Source organism: Theropithecus gelada, chromosome 1, assembly GCF_003255815.1.
Source record: "Theropithecus gelada isolate Dixy chromosome 1, Tgel_1.0, whole genome shotgun sequence".
Taxonomy (NCBI): domain Eukaryota; kingdom Metazoa; phylum Chordata; class Mammalia; order Primates; family Cercopithecidae; genus Theropithecus; species Theropithecus gelada.
In genome coordinates, this window is record NC_037668.1 from 97,765,935 (window position 1) to 97,788,038 (window position 22,104).

At 38.6% G+C, this 22,104-nt stretch overlaps 1 protein-coding gene and 1 pseudogene across 3 annotated transcripts in view; both read left to right on the forward strand.

Moving 5' to 3' along the window:
* Positions 1-22,104, forward strand: part of LRRC7 (leucine rich repeat containing 7) — a 556,840-nt gene that overhangs the window by 335,030 nt on the left and 199,706 nt on the right. The window lies entirely within an intron of this gene.
* Positions 16,810-17,292, forward strand: LOC112628749 (annotated as a pseudogene).

The following is a 22,104-nucleotide window of genomic DNA, read 5'->3' on the forward strand; positions in this document are numbered from 1 at the left end:
GGCCTCCCAAAGTGCTGGGAGGCCGAGACGGGCGGATCACGAGGTCAGGAGATCGAGACCATCCTGGCTAACACGGTGAAACCCCGTCTCTACTAAAAAATACAAAAAACTAGCCGGGCGAGATGGCGAGCGCCTGTAGTCCCAGCTACTCAGGAGGCTGAGGCAGGAGAATGGCGTAAACCCGGGAGGCGGAGCTTGCAGTGAGCTGAGATCCGGCCACTGCACTCCAGCCTGGGCGACAGAGCGAGACTCCGTCTCAAAAAATAAAAAAATAAAAAATAAATAAAAGAACACTACAGTGTAATTCCATTGCACCAGCACTTAACACTGAATGCCACAGTTTGCACTGGTACTCTGCCAGCGCTGAGTACTGGCCACTGCTACTGCATTATCAGCTCGCAGTTTCTGTTGCTATCATCACTGTTGCTGCTGCTGCTGCTGCTGCTGCTGCTGCTGCTCAAATGATCATCAATTCTAAGTGGTCAGGAACTTCTGTAGATAGTATCCATGGAGGGTAAGGAGCATGTGTCTGACTTGTATAGCCTGAGTGCCCAATTCACTGATACCAGAAAGCCTTAAAATCCAAATCTCTGGTTTCTAGGAGGGTTAAAAGTTGAGACCCACCAAGAAGATACCACCAAATATACTTAGTTAACAACATTAGGTTTATTCATTGCTGCTGCAACAGAGATCATATATGATGGAGAACCATGCAGCATCTCAGTAAGAGGGAGTTAGAAGGGACCTATACATTATTTTGAAAGGGTTCAAAAAATGGGGACTATTACTTTGGGATCTGGAATAGAAGTCACCATAATAGAGGTTCCATTTAGTTTTGGTCCTTATCAGAAAACTCAGAATCTACATCTATTTTAATAGCTTTCAAATTAAGAAATAGTAATAAACTATCTAACACTTTATTTTTCTTCATTGTATTCGAGGATAAACTTCTTCCCATACGTCTTTAAAAAGTGTTATTTATTGGTCAGCTTCAGAGGAGAGCTCTCAGTTGGCTGCATACAAATCAAGAGTGTTGATATTGTTTTCTTGTTTTTGATCTATAAAAATTATGAGTTTTATTGTAGCATACAATATTCTTCTAAGGTGCCAAATCATAATAAATATTCTCCCCAACCATTCTACCTTAAAAAGCAATTACTGGTTGAGCATCACTAATATGAAAATTCAAAATCCAAATTCTGAAATGCTCCAATGAGCACTTCCTTTGAACATCATGTTGGCACTCAAAATATTTCAGATTTTAAAGCATTGTAGGTTTTGGATTTTCACACTAGGGATATTCAACCTTTATTCTCAATTGTGTGTTTCTCATCTGAGGAGTCCTCTGAGATGTATTTAAAATGACTAGCTTTAGTTTCATGACCTCCAAAACTAAATCTACCAGAGGATGACTCCCATGAGAGAGCAGAATTCATTTAGCCACTATAAATAGTTCAGTATGCCTGTAAATTACAACGTATACAGTGGTTTTGCAGGCAATAAAACCAGAAAGGTGTAAGCTGGTGTCAAATTATAAGGTTCCTTGAATGCAACATTAAGGAATTTAGAACTTTTCTTTAAATAATTGTATTTCTGAGCCCAGAAATGATATGATCAAATTATTTTGGGGTTTACTCTGGTGATGATGTATGGACTGGAAGCAGCTGAAAGTAGAGGCAGGAAGACTAGTGAAGAGGCTGGTACAAATGCCTGGGTTTCCGTCATCTAAGAAGTAAGAAGGGCAAAACTAAGTGGCAGAGGGGATGAAAAGAGAGTATACATTCAAGAGAAAATAATGGAGATAGAATACATAGGTGTTTGTAACTAATTGGAGAATGATAGAGAAAAAAGTTTAGAACAGCTTCCATGTTTCTATTATTTAAGGCTACTGAGAGCATAGTAGTAATACTCATTAAAATAGCAAATAGACAAGAGGCAAGTTTTTTCTCCTTGTTTCATTTGAACTCATTCCTTTTCTTATGGGGGAAGTGGGCTTCCTCATCTAGTTTTGGTGCTAATGGTTGTTCTCCATTCCTAAGAATGAAGCCCTGCTCACAGTGTAAAGTGTCAGTACAGTTTTACCCTGGCAACATGACCTACTGTAGCCTGACAGGGAAATAATTTTCTGAACCAGCCTTCTCCAAGAGTGAATTGCTCTTGAGAAATAACTGTCTATCTCTTCCTTGGCCATTAATGTTAAGAAAACAAAATCATCTTTGATCTCCTTCATGTTGCAGAGAACTTTATTGAAAAAAATACATTACTACTTCTAGAACATGCAAAATGCTTTTACACCTAACTGAATGCTGATGGTAGTGTCATTTACTTTGCTTGGGATTCCCATTCTACCTTCTCCATCTGGTGAACTCATTATCTCTTAAGTCCTAATTCCAGTGTTATCTTATATAAAGCCATCTGTAGGTCAAGCTCTGATTATAAGCTCTCATAGTACTCTGACTTCTGGGTATCATGAATCTCAGCTATAATAAATTAATATATTAATTTCATAATAATTTAACATCTAAATTGTATGATAGAATGTATGCTCCATCAGGGCAGGAACTGTGTCTGCTTTGTTAACCCTTGAATTGCTATGACACACATAATAAGACTTCATAGTAGCCATTATTATTACTAATTGGAAGCTTTTATAACTACTCCATTAGGTTGCAAGGACCTGAAGGCGACAGCTCATCCTTAGCCCAGTGCCTAGAATCTAATACATACTCAAAAGATGTTTGTTAAATTGATTTTAAAAATTAGTTATCTAGTTGATGAAATTGAAAAGCTTTAATTGGGACCAGGTGTGATGGCTCACACCTGTAATCCCAGCACTTTGGGAGGCTGAGGTGGGCAGATCACTTGATTCCAGGAGTTTGAGACCAGCCTGGGCAACATGGTGAAACCTTGTCTCTGCAACAAAAACACAAAAATTAGCCAGGTATGGTGGCATGTATCTGTAGTCCCAGCTACTCGAGAGACTGAGGCACAGGAATTGCTTGAACCCAGGAGGTGGAGATTGCAGTGAGCTGAGATCGCCATTGCACTCCAGCCTGGGTGACAGAACCAGTTTCAAAACAAAACAAATGAAAAAAAGCTTTAATTTTCAGAGACGTTATAAAGTGAAGTATCAGTATAGTACAAAAGTAAAGAGACTACATAATCAACCTGTTTTGTCCACATGATAAAAATAATTTGAAGAATCAGACTTTTCTTGCTCTTTGAGCAATCAGCCAAGTGTTATCACATTGACAAAAAAAATTAATCTTTCTTCAATAAAACTCAAGTTCAGAAACATAATGTTTTATGACAGTATGTTGAAAAGCAATGGTTGATGCAAGATTTGCTTTATGTAACTATAATTACCGATAAGAAATAATGCAATTAGACTTCATGTCTTTTACAGTTCTTTGATTGAAGTGAGTTTTCATTATGAGACACATTTCACAATGGTCTCGTTTAGAGTAGATTTCTTACCCATTGTTATTTTTATTGTACAGTCCATTATTTCTGATAGCTGTCCTATTATATTTTAATTCATAACTTCCAAGTGCTGATTGATAATAGTCATTTTTTTGGCATTATAATCTTTTTTTTTTTTTTTTTTTTTTTTTGAGACAGAGTCTAGTTCTGTCACCCAGGCTGGAGTGCAGTGGCCGGATCTCAGCTCACTGCAAGCTCCGCCTCCCGGGTTTACGCCATTCTCCTGCCTCAGCCTCCCGAGTAGCTGGGACTACAGGCGCCTGCCACCTCGCCCGGCTAGTTTTTTTGTATTTTTTAGTAGAGACGGGGTTTCACCGTGTTAACCAGGATGGTCTCGATCTGCTGACCTTGTGATCCGCCCGTCTCGGCCTCCCAAAGTGCTGGGATTACAGGCTTGAGCCACCGCGCCCGGCCGGCATTATAATCTTTATGATAAATTATATCCATGGGAAAAAATTATTCCTGGTCAGGGCCAAGCAGAAAGTTATCCTAAGTGAAATTTGTTCTTAAGTTGCTATTGCACCAGAGAGCTGGGCAAGGTGGTTGAATAGGAACAGCTCCAGTCTGCAGCTCCCAGTGAGACCAACACAGAAGGTGGGTGATTTCTGCATTTCCAACTGAGGTACCTGGTTCATCTCACTGGGACTGGTTAGACAGTTGTTGCAGCCCACAGAGGGTGAGCGGAAGCAGGGTGGGGCACTGCCTCACCTGGGAAGCGCAAGGGGTCAGGGGACTCCCTCCCCTAGCCAAGGGAAGCCATGAGGGACTGTGCCATGAGGGATGGTGTACTATGGTCCAGATACTGCACTTTTCCCATGGTCTTCACAACCCACAGACCAGTAGATTCCATCAGGTGCCTATACCACATGGGCCCTGGGTTTCAAGCACAAACTGGACAGCCGTTTGGGCAGACACTGAGCTAGTTGCAGGAGTTTTTTTCATACCCCAGTGGCACCTGGAACACCAGCGAGACACAACCATTAACTCCCCTGGAAAGGGGGCTGAAGCCAGGGAGCCAAGTGGTCTAGCTCAGCAGATCCCAGCCCCACAGAGCCCAGGAAGCTAAGATCCACTGGCTTGAAATTCTCACTGTCAGTACATCAGTCTGAAGTCGACCTAGGACGCTTGAGCTTGGTGTGGGGAGGGGTGTCTGCCATTACTGAGGCTTGAGTAGGCAGTTTTCCTCTCACAGTGTAAACAAAGCCACCTGGAAGTTCAGACTTTGTGGAGCCCACCTCAGTGCTGGAAAGCCACTGTAGCCAGACTGCCTCTCTAGATTCCTCCCCTCTGGGCAAGACATCTCTGAAAGAAAGGCAGCAGCCTTGTCAGGGGCTTATAGATAAAACTCTCATCTCCCTGGGACAGAGCACCTGGGGGAAGGGGTGGCTGTGGGTGCAGCTTCAGCAATCTTAAACATTCCTGCCTGCCAGCTCTGAAGAGAGCAGCAGATCTCCCAGCACAGCACACAAGCTCTGCTAAGGGACAGACTGCCTCCTCAAGTGGGTCCCTGACCCCTGTGCCTCCTGACTGAGAGACACCTCCCAGAAGGGGTCGACAGATACCCCATACAGGAGAGCTCTGTCTGGCTTCTGGCATATGCCCCTCTGGGATGAAAATTCCAAAGGAAGGAGCAGGCAGCAATCTTGACTCTTCTACAGCCTCCACTGGTGATACTCAGGCAAACAGGGTCTGGAGTGGACCCCCAGCAAACTCCAGTAGACCTGCAGAAGAGGGGCCTGACTGTTAGAAGGAAAATTAACAAACAGAAAGCAATAGCATCACAATCAACAAAAAGGACGACCATGCAAAAACTCCATAAACTCCATCTGAAGGCCACCAACAGTAAAGACCAAAGGTAGATAAATCCACAAAGATGAGAAAAAACCAGCACAAAAAGGCTAAAAATTCCACAAACCAGAATGTGTCTTCTCTCCAAAGCATCCCAACCGCTTGTAAGCAAGGGAACAAAACTGCATGGAGAATGAGTTTGATGAACTGACAGAAGTAGGCTTCAGAAGGTGGGTAATAATAAACTCCTCTGGGCTAAAGGAGCATGTTCTAACCCAATGCAAGGAAGCTAAGAACCTGATAAAAGGTTTATGAAATTGCTAAATAGAATAACCCAGGTTAGAGAAGAACATAAATGACCTGCTGGAGCTGAAAAACACAGTACAAGAACTTCGTGAAGCTGCACAGTCTTCAATAGCTGATTTAATCAAGAGAAAGAAAGGATATCAGAGATTGAAGATCAACTTAATAAAATAAAGCATGAAGACAAGATTAGAGAAAAAAGAATGAAAAGAAATGAACAAAGCCTCCAAGAAATATGGGACTATGTGAAAAGACCAAACCTACATTTGATTGGTACACCTGAAAGTTGCAGGGAGATTGGAACCAAGTGGAAAACACGCTTCAGGATATTATCCAGGAGAACTTCCCCAACCTAGCAAGACAGGCCAACATTCAAATTCAGGAAATACAGAGAACACCACAAAGGTACTCCTTGAGAAGAGCAACCCAAGACACATAATCGTCAGATTCACCAAAGTTGAAAAGAAGGAAAAAATGTTAAGGGCAGCCAGAGAGAAAGGTCGGGTTACCCACAAAGGAAAGCCCATCAGACATACATCAGATCTCTCTGCAGATACTGTACAAGCCAGAAGAGAATGGGGCCAATATTCAACATTCTTAAATAAAAGAATTTTCAACCCAGAATTTCATATCCAGCCAAACTAAGCTTCATAAGTGAAGGAGAAAATTCTTTACAGACAAGCAAATGCTGAGGGATTTTGTCACCACCAGGCCTGTCTTACAAGAGCTCCTAAAGGAAGCACTAAATATGAAAAGGAAAAACCAGTACCAGCCACTGCAAAAACAAACCAAAATGTAAAGATCATTGATACTATGAGGAAACTGCATCAACTAATGGGCAAAATAGCCAGCTAGCATCATAATGACAGGATCAAATTCACACATAACAATATTAACCTTGAACAAAAATGGGCTAAATGCCTCAATTAAAAGGCACAGACTGGCAAACTGGATAAAGAGTTAAAACACATCAGTGTACTGTATTCAGGAGACCCATCTCACATGCAAAGACACATAGGCTCAAAATAAAGGAAAGGAGGAAGATTTACCAAGCAAATGGAAAGCAGAATAAAATGGGGGTTGCAATCCTAGTCTGTGATAAAACAGAGTCTAAACCAACAAAGATCAAAAGAGACAAGGAAAGGCATTACGTAATGGTAAAGGGATAGATGCAACAAGAAGAGCTAACTATCCTAAATATATATGCACCCAATACAGGAGCGCCCAGATTCATAAAGCAAGTTCTTAGAGGCCTACAAAGAGACTTAGACTCCCACGCAAATAATAGTGGGAGACTTTAACACCCCACTGTCAATATTAGACAGATCAACAATACAGAGAATTAACAAGGATAATCAGGACTTGAACTCAGCTCTGGACCAAGCAGACCTAATAGACATCTACAGAACTCTCCACCCCAAATCAAAAGAATATACATTCTTCTCAGCACCACATAGCACTTATTCTAAAATCGACCATATAATTGGAAGCAAAACACTCAGCAAATGAAACAGAATGGAAATCATAACAAACACTCTCTCAGATCACAGTGCAATCAAATTAGAACTGAGGATTAAGAAGCTCACTCAAGCTGAGATCCAGCCACTGCACTCCAGCCTGGGTGAAAGAGGGAGACTCCGTCTCAAAAAAAAAAAAAAAACTCACTCAAAACTGCACAACTACATGGAAACTGGACACCGTGCTCCTGAATGACTACTGGGTAAATAATGAAATTAAAGCAGAAATAAATGAGTTATTTGAAACCAATGAAAACAAAGACATAACATACCAGAATCTCTGAAACACAGCTAAGGCAGTGTTTAGAGGAAAATTTATAGCACTAAATGGCCACAAGACAAAGCGGAAAAGATCTAAAATTGACACCCTAACATCACAAAAGAACTAGAGAAGCAAGAGCAAACAAATTTAAAAGCTAGCAGAAGACAAGAAATAATTAAGAGCAGAACTGAAGGAGATAGAGACACAGAAAACCCTTCAAAAAATCAGTGAATCCAGGAGCTGGTTTTTTGAAAAGATTAACAAAATAGATCTCTAGCCAGACTAATAAAGAAGAAAAGAGAGAAGAATCAAATGAAACAATAAAAAGGATGAAGGGGAGATCACCACTGATCTCACAGAAATACAAACTACCATCAGAGAATACTATAAACACCTCTACACCAATAAACTAGAAAATCTAGAAGAAATGGATAAATTCCTGGATACATACATCCTCCCAAGACTAAACCAGGAAGAAGTCGAATTCCTGAATAAACCACTAACAAGCTCTGAAATTGAGGCAGCAATTAATAGCCTACCAACCAAAAAAAGTTCAGGACTAGACAGATTCACAGCCGAATTCTACCAGAGGTATAAAGAGGAACTGGTACCATTCCTTCCGTATTTATATACACTATTCACAAATAGACCAGCAATACAGGTTTTAGCATTCAAGTGGTAAGAGAAGAATCTCTAGGAATATCTTACATAGAAGGAATAACTGTGTTGAGTCAGAAACAAGTTGAGTCTGATGCTATATTATTTTAAGAAGAAACAACTTACAAAAAAGAATTTTTGAGTAATTTCTGGAAGATATAGTAAATATTAAAAAAGAGGAATACTAATTTGAAAAATGTTAAAATATTTAATTGTGAAGTAATTAAAAGTAAAAGAAACAATGCATATAGAATCATAGACATGGTTTCTGAAAAAGCAGAAATTATAAACATTGGAAATCACTCTGATATCCACAGAATAACTGATGAAAAACCATGAAAATGGAAACGTAGAATATTGGAAAGTTAAATGTGGGAAGGAAAAAACATAAAGGATACTCTGAATCTTAAATGATTTATGAAAATTTCTTTTGTTAGTTTTTTGAGTAACATAAAAATTATGCAAATATATTGCTATATTCTTTCTATTTCTTTTAAACTTAAATGCACTTTTTCCTGATCTTTTTTTTTTTACATCTTTAAAATTTTGTTTTAGGTTCAGGGGTACATATGCAGGTTTGTTACATAGGTAAATTGCATGTCACAGGGGTTTGAGGTGCAGATTATTTTGTCACCCAGGTAATGAGCATCATACTCAATAAGTGGTTTTTCTATCCTCACCCTCCCCCCACCCACAACCCTTGAGTAGGCCCTGGTGTCTGTTTCCTTTTTTTCGTCCATATATACTCAATATTTAGCTCTCACTTATAAGTGAGAATATGTGGTATTTGGTTTTCTGTGCCTGCATTAATTCACTTAAGATAATGCCCTCCATTATGTATAATTACATATGTAATATTCTACATTTAGATCATAGAACACTACACAGTCATAAAGAACTCAGTTATGTCCTCAATGGTAGACTTTATTCTGTCTACCATTGATGGGCATTTAGGTTGATTCCATGTCTGATTCCAAGTCTTTGCTTTTGTGAATAGTGCTGTGATGAAAATACACATGCATATGCCTTTATGATAGAATGATTTATATTCCTTTGGGTATATATCCAATAATGGGATTGCTGGATCAAATGGTCATTCTGTTGTAAGTTCTTTGAGAAATTGCCAAACTGCTTTCCACAATGACTAAACTAAGTTACCTCCCCATCAACAGTGTTTAAGTGTTCCCTTTTCTCCACAACCTTATCAACATCTGTGATTTTTTGACTTGTCATAATAGCCATTCTGACTGGTGTGAGATGGTATCTTATTATTGTTTTGATTTGCATGCTTCCCTCCCTCTTAAATCATGGAGGAAAATGTTTCTTAGAATCTCCTCCAGCAGAGTCCTCTTCCTATCACAGTGGCCAGAACTGGGTCATAAGTTCATGTCCTAGTTGCAAAAGAAATTTGGAGAGTGACTATATGACATTTCTCGTCTGATGCAGGGCAGGTTCTGCTGACAAGTAAAAAAGGTAGTTGCATGGGAAATAGCCATGGCTACTTTGGCAGATTACTTGTAAAGGTCCTTAGCCTCTAAAGTTCAAATTCTCTGACAGCTTCGTCACGGAGTTATGCCTGTATAATACACCCATCAGGATATTGACAATCTAAGACCAAACTATGTAAAAGCACAGTTAGACCTCTGCAGATGGAAAATATTTGAAAAATAATAATAATTACAATAATTTTAAAAATACAAGTAAGAAAACAATACAGTATAACAACTCTTTACAAAGCATTTACATTGTATTACGTGTTTACATTGTATTAGGTTTTTAAAGCATACAGGAGGATGTGTGTAGGCTAGGTGCAACTACTATGCCATTTTGCAGAAATTAGAGTATCAGTGGATTTTTTTTATGTCCATGAAGGTCATGGAACCAATTCCCCCAAGGATACTGAGCAATGATTATACACAAATATTAATACTCAGAAAGCCCAATATAACAAGTAATAACTTTTTCAATGAAATATAGACAGAAAACAATGAGCCTGACACATTGTCTGTGTGTCCTTGTGTATGTACACATGCATATGTATGTGTTAAAAGGGTCTTTTAGAAAAGAAACTTGGTGATGGTGGTGGTGGTCCTTGCCCAGTTATCTATAAGAGTTTTAAAACAGCTTAACTTGGCTTAACTATTTTTTCAGTGGCATTCAACATCTCTTCATGAGCATATAATGTAGGTTGCAATATGTTCTAATGAAAATGGGCATATTAGTAACTGATTATGTTTCTCATAACCTTTTGATCGAACTGCTACTACATGCATTCTAGGACCTTCAGCTCTGACAGAGTAGCCCCCCGCCCCCAGATATAATGTCATTGTTATTGCTTATAGGGCACCTTTTCCCCCACAAGGAGCTCAAAAGGTCTATCAAGCATGATCATATCTTTGCTATGCAATCATGAGTTAGGATTGCACAATAATTTTCAGTCAGTGGAAAATTCATGTACAGCATGAATGAATAATTGGTTCTGGTTATAAATTCAAGAAGACTATATAGAAAGTAATGAAATTCAGACTTCTCCTCAGTCTAATTAAACCCTTCATTAAAAGCAGTAGTGCAGTATTTGTCGTATAGCCAGTTGCTGTTATTAAGGTACAATTTTACAATTTATTCTTTCTGTTTTATTAACAAATATTCCTTACTGTATAAACAAGATGTATTCTTAAAAGGTTACTAATGAAGTTATTTCTTTGTACAGAGTCTTTTTTTTTTTGTATTGTGCATTAAACTAGAGACAATTATAGGAAAGAAAATTTTTTCAATAAGACATCACAATATTAACGTAAACTGTTCACTGTTGAATATCTAAAAGGAAAAAATATTTCCTAAGGAAATCCTCAAAATACGTGACAGCTTAATGCAAATTATATATTTTCAATGTTTATCCTAATAATTTAAATACTGCAAGGAGGAATACCTTAACTGATAAATATTAACAAAGTGGTTTAAAAAATTAGGTCTTCCCAATATTCTTTTACAAAATAATAGATGTTTAATTTGGTCACATATCCTTTTGGAAGATGCCAGAAGCCAGTTTGGCTTTTTGTTGTTCTTGAGGGAAGTTGAGTTGAAATGCTGAAAAGCACATAGCAATCACAGCTGTGACGTTGGTTTAAGATATAGTATTAACTAAAGGAAACATTTGATCGTAGAAATCATGTTTTATCTGCCATCAGACACTAGGTATTTAATGTTTCCTGGTTTATAACAACAATGAGGTGTTATAATGAGGTGTTCTCATATATGAGGTGTTCTCATAATGAGATGTTCCACAAGTTTCCTTTATTTATTGATTTATTGATTTATTTGTGTGTGTGTGTGTGAGACGGCAGTTTCACTCTTGTTGCCTAAGCTGGAGTGCAATGGTGCGATCTCAGCTTACTGCAACCTCCACCTACCAGGTTCAAGCAATTCTCCTGCCTTAGTCTGCCAAGTAGCTGGGATTACAGGCACCCACCACCAAGCCCGGCTAATATTTTGTATTTTTAGTAGAAATGAGGCTTTACCACGTCGGCCAGGCTGGTCTCGAACTCTTAACCTCAGGTGATCCACCCACCTTGGCCTCCCAAAGTGCTGGGATTACCAGTGTGAGCCACTGTGCCCGTCCTGAGTTTGCATTTTTGAAGAATATAAAATCCTGGGCCTTGCAGTCTTCAGTAACTGTGCTGTAAAGAGCAATTTATTTCTAAAATTTTATAATGTGCAGTATATTCAAAGAGATTAATTAATAACAAGAGAAGAACATGATTATGTGATAAAATTGACAGGTCTAAATCATAAAATCCAAATGTCCATTAAACATAGGACACAGACTAAGCAAAGTGAAAAAATTCTTTTTTTAAGTTTCATTAAGAGAGAGACATCAGACAGCAATAACTGGGAGAAGTTTTCCTGTCCTTGTGCCATGAATAGCCAGTAATTGGAAAGAGTGAGCACATTTGAAAAACAAGTTAAAAACTGGAATGCGTAAGTCCATGCCAAAAATTTGCAGAATCCTGAGTCAGCAAATCCAAGTTACTGCTCTGGAAATTTATGGGAAAACAACATTCCAGCCAAATTTATGTGGCTTCAGAGGTAATCATACATTTAAATGGATAAAATCTCTGAATCTGATAGAAAGAAAATCATAGATTGTACAATTTTATCAAAGTGACAGATGTACCAAAATATTGCATAAATTCCATCACTGCTTCAACTGGAATATTTTCCAACTTTGCAATTGGATAAATGCTGTAAAGTGATAGCATAATAGGAAAGACTTAATTTTAATAAATGCAACCAAAATGACAATATTGACAGCAAATGTCTCTGGATTCCAGCAGTATTCCTCATTATTTGAAATAATACATACATATAAATAGTTAAGGATTTCAAATAATACACACATATAAATAGTTATCTAGTGGCAATTTTATAATAATAAATATTCTCAATCCTTAATTTATCTGTTATATCTTTATTCAAGGTCTGGAAACTTAAATATTAGACTTTAAGAACAGGCATAGAATAGGGTTGATAGACTATGTCTTTTCCAAATCTGGCAAGTCAGCTTTTGTAAATAAAGATTTGTTGGAACAAAACCATGTCTATATGTTAACATATCATGTAACATAACAATGGTAGAATTGAGTAGAGCCAGAGACCATATGGACTGCAGAGCCTGAAACATTTGCAATGTGGCCCTTTACAGAGAATGTTTGCTGACTCCTGGCATAGAATATAGTGAACTGTAGAGCATATATTTTTCATAAAAACATTCATATTTAAACAATGGTCAAGCCAGACAAAACAGGCCAGATTCAGATGACTGGCCAGTTCTGGAAAAAGAGATGAAGATCCTGTGTCAGCACTGTCACTAATTTTCTGTGTGATATGGAGCAAGTCACCAATTCTCCTCTAGTGAGAAGGGAGTGTCTCCCTTTGCTGAGGTTACAGTGCATAAGGCCAAATGGCAAAACCGCATCGTCTTTAAGGGGAATGTGACACTAAGCCAGAGAACTATGTCCAAAATAATCATAAATGCAAGGAGAGCCTGAAGTGAATATTGGGAGCAGAGGTGCAGAGCCTAACAGGTCAGAGTTTCAAGCAGACAAATGAGGATGATCCAATCTAATTTAAATACTCATAATAACCTACTTAAATATACCCAGGCCTGTGTTTTCATAAACTAAGTATGTATATGCAATCATAGACTGAGATACACAAGAACTGTTTCATCTTCTGTGAAATGAAGTTTTGGCAGAAAACTTCTGGCAAAGTGTGCTTCTAGTCTAAGAAATGTCCTGCAAGAAAGAAAAAAAGAAAAAATTCCTTGGTTACATAAACAGGAAATAGTCTAAACTATTTCCATCTGTTAGAAATTCACAACGAACATTTGTATATTTTGTCTGAGAAGTCCTGCCAATAAGAAGCTTAACATTTTTTTCAACAAGCTTTGCCAAAATGTACTGGCCATCTGAAATTTTTTAAAAATCATGCAACACCTATAAATCCTTGGAAAAACTTTAGACAACACTTTCTTAGACAATCTCTAAAGCTTTTTCAAACTCTGAAAGCTTTCACTAAGTATTTTAATGTCTAACACAGAGAGTATTTATCATGTGTCAAGCACTATTTACATGGTTTACTTATATTAACTATTTTAATCATAACAATAACCCTATAACATAGGGATTCTTATTATCATTCTTATAGATGACAAAACTGAAGTTCAAAGATGTTATTTAGCTTGTTCAAAGTCAAACAGCTAGTGAGTGGTGGAACCAGGATTCAGACCCAGGTAGTTTGAGTCCAGGGTCTGTTGTCTTAGCTACTATATATATATATAGTTTTGTTGTTGCACTTCAGATATTCAGAGAACTAAAAACTACCTAAACATCTCACCTAGTATTTCTTTCATTATTTGAATTTTTTAAAAACCTATTATTGGAAATGTCAGGAAGTTAACACAAGATTTGAACATACAGAGATTGGGCACTTTGGCTTTATCTGCCTTTAGCTCCATGCATATTCCATGATAAGTGAACTAATGTATCCTCATTATACTATTCATTAAAATAGGCCTATCAGGATTTCTCATTGACCACTGTTAATTAATTGTAGCTGCCCCCTTGGCAACTATCAATTAATTATAGATGCTTGATAGAAATTGAGTGGTTTCTCTTTGTAAATATTCTAGAATTCCAGCTTCTTACTGGTGAAGAATCATTCATTCATGCCTGTGTAAATGTCTTCATTTAACCGTCATTGGTTGATAAGCTATTTATGTTGTGAATAACATTGGCAAGTTACTGCTCTAATGGACTTTAAATCTAGCAGAGGGAGAAAACAACAAGTAAACAAATAAAAACTAAGATATTTTCAGTGGTCATTAATAAGAAAATAAAACAGGGTAATATATAAAATGAAGGCAGGAAGGATAGTTTATTTTGGTTGGTGGAAAATGGACTAACATATGAGCTGAGATGAGGAAAAGGGACTGGCTATGAGAAGATTTACAGGAAGAACATACAGGCAGGAGCAACAGCAATAATAAAAGTAACGATTTAGAAATTTTACACATTTCAACCATTTTATACGTATAATGTGACTATAGATTGGTAAATATTTAATACAACCATTTTCATTAGAAATTTTCTCCTTAAGATAACTGAGTTAATATGCAAATGAGCCTAAATAATCAGCAAGATATTTGATTCAGAGGGATGAAGTTCAAATAGTTAGCATTACTGATGGAGAATGTGTGCCAAACTTGTGATCAAGTCCTAATATTTGCTCCCTGACCTCCAGTAGTGATCATATCTTCAAGTTCAGCTATTTGTATAGGGAAATCACACCCATGGACTTCCATGTGGGGAAAGGGAGATAGGCCCCAGACCCACCCATGCTTACTTTCACGAAGAAGGAGTAGAGCCAATGAGGGCATTCCTCAAGTAAGCTAGTTTGAATAGCTAAGGGAAAGCCACGTGGGAACCCACCTAGTAGCATAAGGAGGTAACAAATGGAGGGAAGATGCTTACTTTTCTGACAATCAGTAAAGAGAGGAGACATTTGACAATGTCTGGAGACATTCTGATGGTAACAACTGTAAAGAGTGCTGCTTATATCTAGTGGGTACTTTGTATGCTGCTAAACATCTTAGCGTGCACAAGATAATCCCCCACAACAAACAATTATCCCATACAAAATGTCAGTCGTGCCAAGGTTGAGAAACACTACATCCCAGAAATTTCCTTTTCCATTCATGAGAATAGGATAATAGACTTTCCTGCAACACACTCTAATGGGAATTTTTAGAGCTTCTTCACTTTGGACCAAAATCTTTTACATCCTTTGAGGATGTATTACATATATAAGATTATGTGCCTAACGCCATCTCGAGCTACAATCTCAAAAAAATCTGTTGATTATATCCCAACTTTAGAATTACTCTTTCAGTATTTTCATTATTTCTCTTTACATTTGGAAGTACATGTGATTTTTATAACAAGTTTCTCTAAAAACCAGCTCAAATGTCACTTCTTAAAATTATCCCTAATTACTGAACTGTTCGTTATTCCTTCTTCTGTGTTCCTATAGCGATCTATACATACTTTTATCGTGGCACTTATCATTCTATGAAGTAATTATTCATTTAAAGGTCATTCCCATTTAGAAAATAAGCCCTTCAGAGTAGAGGCTGTGTAGAATGTGCAAAACATCCTACAATGCACACGATAGTCCCCTATGTCAAAGAATTAACCTGTCCAAAATGTCAGTGGTGCTGAGGTGGAGAAACCCTGCGTCTCCGGAATCTTTGTAACTCCAGTACCCACAGGGCGCCTGCCACAAAGGAGCACATTACAGGAATGAATGAATGAATGATTGCTCACAAAGAACACTACTAACATAAAATCACCATGAGTTCTATTTTATTTTTTTGAGAAAATCTTACTTGTTTGTATGCTCATTAAATTAAAACCCTATTACATATGTTCATCTAAAGGAACTTTTTTTGGACAATTCGACAGAATGATTACAGTTTAGCAACTGGCACATAAAGAAGAAAAGTAATAGACTGTGTTATGGGCTGTCTAAAATCTTGTGGGTAAGTGAAGACAGTCAAACTTAGAAGAGTGAAATATAGCAAATAATACTGAATGCCATTCTAAAAACAGAAATAAGAATATAATATTTTTAAAGGTATAAAATAGGGAAACAGCGGAAAGACAACTTCAAAAGTAGAAAATGTAATGACAGAATGAAACTATAGTGATAATAATTAAAAACTGATGGAAACTAGGGTCATATAAATAAAATGAGATAAAATTAAAATGGAAGAAATGGTATTTTAAATAAAATAAATAAGCTTCAGGAAATGGGTCATAAAACCCTATGGGACAGCTTTTCTTTCCCCCAGAACAAGCAAAAGAAAAGAATTGTTGCCCATTCAAAAGAATGTCAAAGGAATAGTAGAAAGCTACATTATAAATTTTAAAATATAGTTTCTTGGGCATGAAGTTATGAACCAAAGGTTTCAAAAGCAATAGAAAAAGACTTAGAGGTGGAATAGGAATCAATCAAATTTAAACTACACTAACATAAAAGTAAGAAATATATACATATTTTTATACATTGTCTTAAGTGCCACCAGGCCCTCAGAGATAGGAAATGTTTCAGGCTCAAGTATTCAGTTCCGTGGTTGTAGTACACAAGCAGCCAAATGTATCTGCTAGATACATTAGCAAATAAATATGACTGTGTTCCAATAAAACTTTATTTACAAAAACAAGAGCGTGAGGAGGGAAGATGGCGGACGAGAAGCTGCCGCCTGGGTGGGAGAAGCGCATGAGCAGCCCCCTCGGCCGAATGTACTACTTCAACCATATCACTAACGCCAGCCAGTGGGAGCCGCCCAGCGGGAACAGCAGCAGTGGCGGCAAAATCTGGCAGTGGGAGCCCACCAGCATCCATTGCTCGCACCTGCTGGCGAAGCCAGTCAAGGCGGCCCTCGACCTGGCGGCAGGAGATCACCCAGACCAAGGAGGCGGCCCTGGAGCTGATCAGCGGCTACATCCAGAAGATCAAGGCAGGAGGGGAGGACTTTGAGTCTCTAGACTCTAGACTCACAATTCAGCGACTGCAGCTCGTCCAAGGTCGGGGGAGACCTGGGTGCCTTCAGCAAAGGTCAGATGAAGCCATTTGAAGACGCCTGGTTTGCGCGGTGGACGGGGGAGATGAGCGGGAGTGTTCACGGATTCTGGCATTCACGTCATTGTCCACACGGAGTGAGGGTTGGGGCCCCAGGCCTGGCCTCGGAGTGGGGCAGGGCGGCTGGGCCCACCTGCTCCCCCGCTGTCTGCTGGCCCGTGGCCGAACCCTCCACTCCCTGCCACCATCACACAGTATTTATTGTTCCCAAAATGGCTGGGAGGGGGACCTTCCAGATTGGGGTCCCTGGGGTTCCCCACTCCCTGTCCATCCCCAGTTGGGGCTGCGACCACCAGACTCTCCCTTAAGGAGCTGACTTCAGCATGGGTAGGAGGCTCGCAGACCTAGGGCAGTGTGGTGGGAGGGGTGTTCCAAAGAGAAGATGTGGTCAGCAGAGCCGCCCCATGTCCCAGCAGGTCCTGGAGGCAGATGCAAGGGCCCAGAGTAGTTTCTAGTTAAGCCACGCTTCTCTGTTCAGTAGCAAAAGCAAACACTTGTGGGCCCAGCTGTGGGCCCTCTGAGCCACTGTGCAGCACCCTTTCACCCCCAATTAAATCCGGAACCACTAAAAAAAACCACCAAGAATGCCAGATAGATTTGGGCCTGCTCTGTTTTGGAAAGTAAACATTGGCAAATTTTAGTAGATCTAAATTGAATAATCAGTGTGTTTAGGAGTCTGGAAACACTATTATACAAGGGATTTAAGAGATCATTAATATTTAACCTATAAAAAGATAAGTCCTATTACTAATGAAATATTCCTTTAGACACTGAAGCATAAGATATCACTCATTTCTTCTTTTAATAAAATTAGTTTTGTCTTGGGCCTCAACCACTGGACTGGCAAAAAATCTACTCTCAGCTTTATATCATACCTCCTTGGACATCAGTGAGAACTACAGAATTCAGAGAATCCCGGAAATTGCCAAAGGACCTCCGGTCTTTAGCTTATTATGGTTCTCACTAGAATACATGTTGCCTAGAACTATACAGTCAAGTCAAAAGCAGGTGACCTACTCTTCCTATGAGCATTTCTTATTCACTTGCCACACTTGGCTACTTGGTCCTTCCCCTGGGCCCGCAATACTTTGGTGCTTATTGTTTGTTTGCCACTCCATATTCCCAGGTTCAGAAGATGATCTAATTCTCTCCTCCTGGGCCCCAACTATTACCCAACCCCCTTTCCCTAGAAGCACCTATTCCGTGGTATAGATTTAGTGAGAGGTGTAGCAGATGTTCTTATAACATTGGCCAAGGTTTCACAACTATCTTTGGACTGCTGGTGGTCCCACACAGGACGTTCTGGGCATCTCGAAACATATTTTAAGATCTGGGGGGAGAAAGGAGACTGATAGATTTGAAAAAACTAACAATTCAAGAAAGTGTGTGGTAAACTCCAAGTAAATGATGCAAAAGGAAGAAAATGGAATGTGGATTAAAAAGGAGGGTTCGTTTTCAGGTAGAGTAGATAAGATTTTATTCCTCGAGTCTTTATTTCCAGTGAAGACTTTTTGCCTGAGCTCCAGACACATACATACACACACACACACTTTTTCCTGATATAAGTGTCTTGCATTCACCTCAAAGCCAATACAGTATTTAAAATACAATCCATTACATTCAACCTATCTCCACCTTAGATTTATTCCATTCTAATATTCTCTCACTCCGATTCAACTGAGAGCCTATCTTTAATTTTTTCCTCTCCTTTACATCTGACATCCAGTCAGTCATCATCATTAATCAAGTCATGTCTTTTTCCAAAGCATCTCTCCTATCTGCCACCACATTATTCATATTGCCATTGCCTTATTTCTGACCCCAATTATATCCCACATGAATTTCAAGACAGTCTGTTATCTGGCCTTATGGCTAGCATATCCTCTCCACATTCCCCATGTCATTCCAAGCTGCTGATGTGAGCTTTCTAAAATAAAAACCTCGTATATTTTTCCTACCTGAACCTTAAAGCCTTCCATTGCCTTCAAGCTAAAACTCAAATTCCTTGGCTTGACACAGGAGATAACCTCATGATCTAGTGCTTACCTACATATTATTTCTTACTTCCTATCATTTTTCTTATTTCTTATCAATTTTTACATTCTTTCTTTCTTTTTTTTTTTATTTTTTTTGAGACGAAGTCTTGCTCTTGTCCCCCAGGCTGGAGTGCGATGGTGCTATCACGACTCACTGCAACCTCCCAGGTTCGCCTCCCAGGTTCAAGCAATTCTCCTGCCTCAGACTCCCGAGTAGCTGGGATTACAGGCACCTGCCACCAGGCCTGGCTAATTTTTGTATTTTTAGTAGAGACAGGGTTTCATCATGTTGGCCAGGCTGCTCTCGAACTGCTGACCCCAGGTGATCCACCTGCCTCAGCTTTCCAGAGTGCTGGGATTACAGGTGTGAGTCAACACACCCGGCACATTATTTCTTACTATTCCTACTAAACTGCAATTCCTTGAATGGACCATGATCTCTTCCATCCCACCTCTTTGATGTTTTCTCCTGAAATGACCATCTCCCCTGACTCTGTAACCTCATCAGCTCCTCCAAAGTAAAGCTTCAGTAAAGCCTTCCATTTTCTATTCCTACCTCCCTACTGAAAAAGTACCTCTCCTTTTTGTTCTTTAGCAACCTACATGTATGATTTTTATGGCAAATACCATATTAGTAGAAATTATTCATTCCATTTATAATTTATCTTGATTATGAATTACTTAATATTGGGGACAACACCTTTCATCTTTAAAACCCTGAAACTTGAAAGAAAATAGAAAATCAACGTATTTTTATTATTGAATAAATGATTTTGAGTGATAAATGTGTAAAAGCATGTTGAATAGAAGAAAGAACATTAGCAAAAGATTAAAACTTCTAAAACTAATCACCTCAAAATTACCACTAATCTCCATGTTGTCAAATTAAGTGGTCAGTTCTCAGATCTATCAGCAGCTTTTGTCACAATTGGTCATAGCATCCACCTTGAAATACTATTCTTACTTGGCTTCCAGGACTCTACACTCTTCTTATTTTTGCTCCAATGTCCCTAGTCACTTTTCAGTTTTATTTATTTATCCTTCATATCCATTTAGACCTATTCTCTTTTCATCTACATTTATGCCCTTGATGATCTCATATTCTCAAGACTTCACAATAGTATTTTTTCTTCAACTATTATAGGTAAATGCGCAAACTGGCCCAGTTGGAAAGACTTGACCTAGGCAGTAATGAATTCAGTGAGCTGGTAAGCTGGTATGCTACCATGCTCAAATTATGTCTTTCCTAGACTTTTTTCTTGATGTCTAGGCTTGTTTATGCAACTGCATGATTAACATCTCTAGTTGACTCTAGAGTAGAAATTTCCAACTGAACACCTAAAACTGAACTTCCAGTCTACCCAAAACCCTGCTCCACCTGGTCTTCCTCATCAGTCACTTGCAACTCCATCCTTCTAGTTGTTCAGACCAAAACACACCTTTAGTCACATTCAAGTCTCATTCCCCACAGCTGACTCATCAAGACATTTAGTCCTCATGTTAACTATATCCAGAACCCAACCACGTCTCAACACTTTCGCCATTGCTTTATTTATGGCCACCACTGTGGCCATAAATTTCTTATAATAAGAAATAAGAAAAAAAATGGATTTGGTCCAAGCCACCGTCACCTCTTATTTGACTTATTACATTAGCCTCGTATTTGATCTTCCTGCTTCTACTGTTGTTCCCCTCAGTCTGTTTATAAGCCTGCAATCACAGATACTCATTTCAGAAACATCTTTCATAAAAACCTTTCAGTGACCCCCCCATCCTACTCAGAGTCAAAGCCAAAGTCTCTACATTGTGCTGTAAGATCCCATATTATGCAACTCCCCATTACATCATCTCTTTACTCCTCCCTCTCTCTCTCTTCTTTAGCCATACTGGTCTCCTAGGATGTCTTCAAGCAAGTAAGATGTCCCTGCTTTAGAATCTCCATATTAACATGCTTTTTCTTTTTCTTTCAGCCTTGGCTCCAATTTCATATTCTCATTGAGGCCTTACCTGATCACCCTACTAAAAATTAAATCCTTATATGTATTATCCCTATCTACCTCCTCTGTTTAATTTTTCTCCATAGCACTTGTAACCTTTTAATACATTATTTTATTTTATTTTATTATTTTGTTTACTCTCATTCTTCCCTGCTGGATGTAAGGTCCTTTGAGGGAGGAATTTTTAGCTGTTTTGTTCTCTGCCATACCCCAGATCAGCGCATGATACTCTCTCAATAATAGTTGCTGAGTGAAGAAAGAGTACACACTTTTTATTTTATTTTATTTTATTTTGCATTTCTGAGTATCTCTGATAGTGTCTGGATTGCAGTAATATTTCCTTTAAGGTTCATAAAAGCCCTGTAAAGTAATTTCTACATCCATTTTAAATGTGATAAAACTAAAATTTATAAGATTTCAGTCAATGGTGTCTCAAGAATTCCTGTATAGGCAGGACTTAAGGACAGAATTCTGATTAGTGGGGACATTAAAAAAAAACTTTCAGAAATTTTATATTTTCTCATAGTGTACGTTTACTTGAGAGTGCTTTGAGAAATGCTGACTGCATGTGGAGTGCACTTGGGTTCCCTGAACCTTTGACACCAACTCTTGCCCAAGGTTTCTGTATTAGTCTGTTTTCACACTGTTATAAAGAACTGCTCCAGACTGGATAATTTATAAAGAAAAGAGGTTTAATTGACTCACAGTTCCACATGGCTGGGCAGGCTTCAGGAAACTTAAAATCATGGTGGAAGGGGAAGCAGATACATCTTACATGGCGGCAGGCGAGAGAGAGCATGTGAAGGAGGAACTGTCAAACACTTATAAAAACTTCGGATCTCATGAGAACCCACTCACTT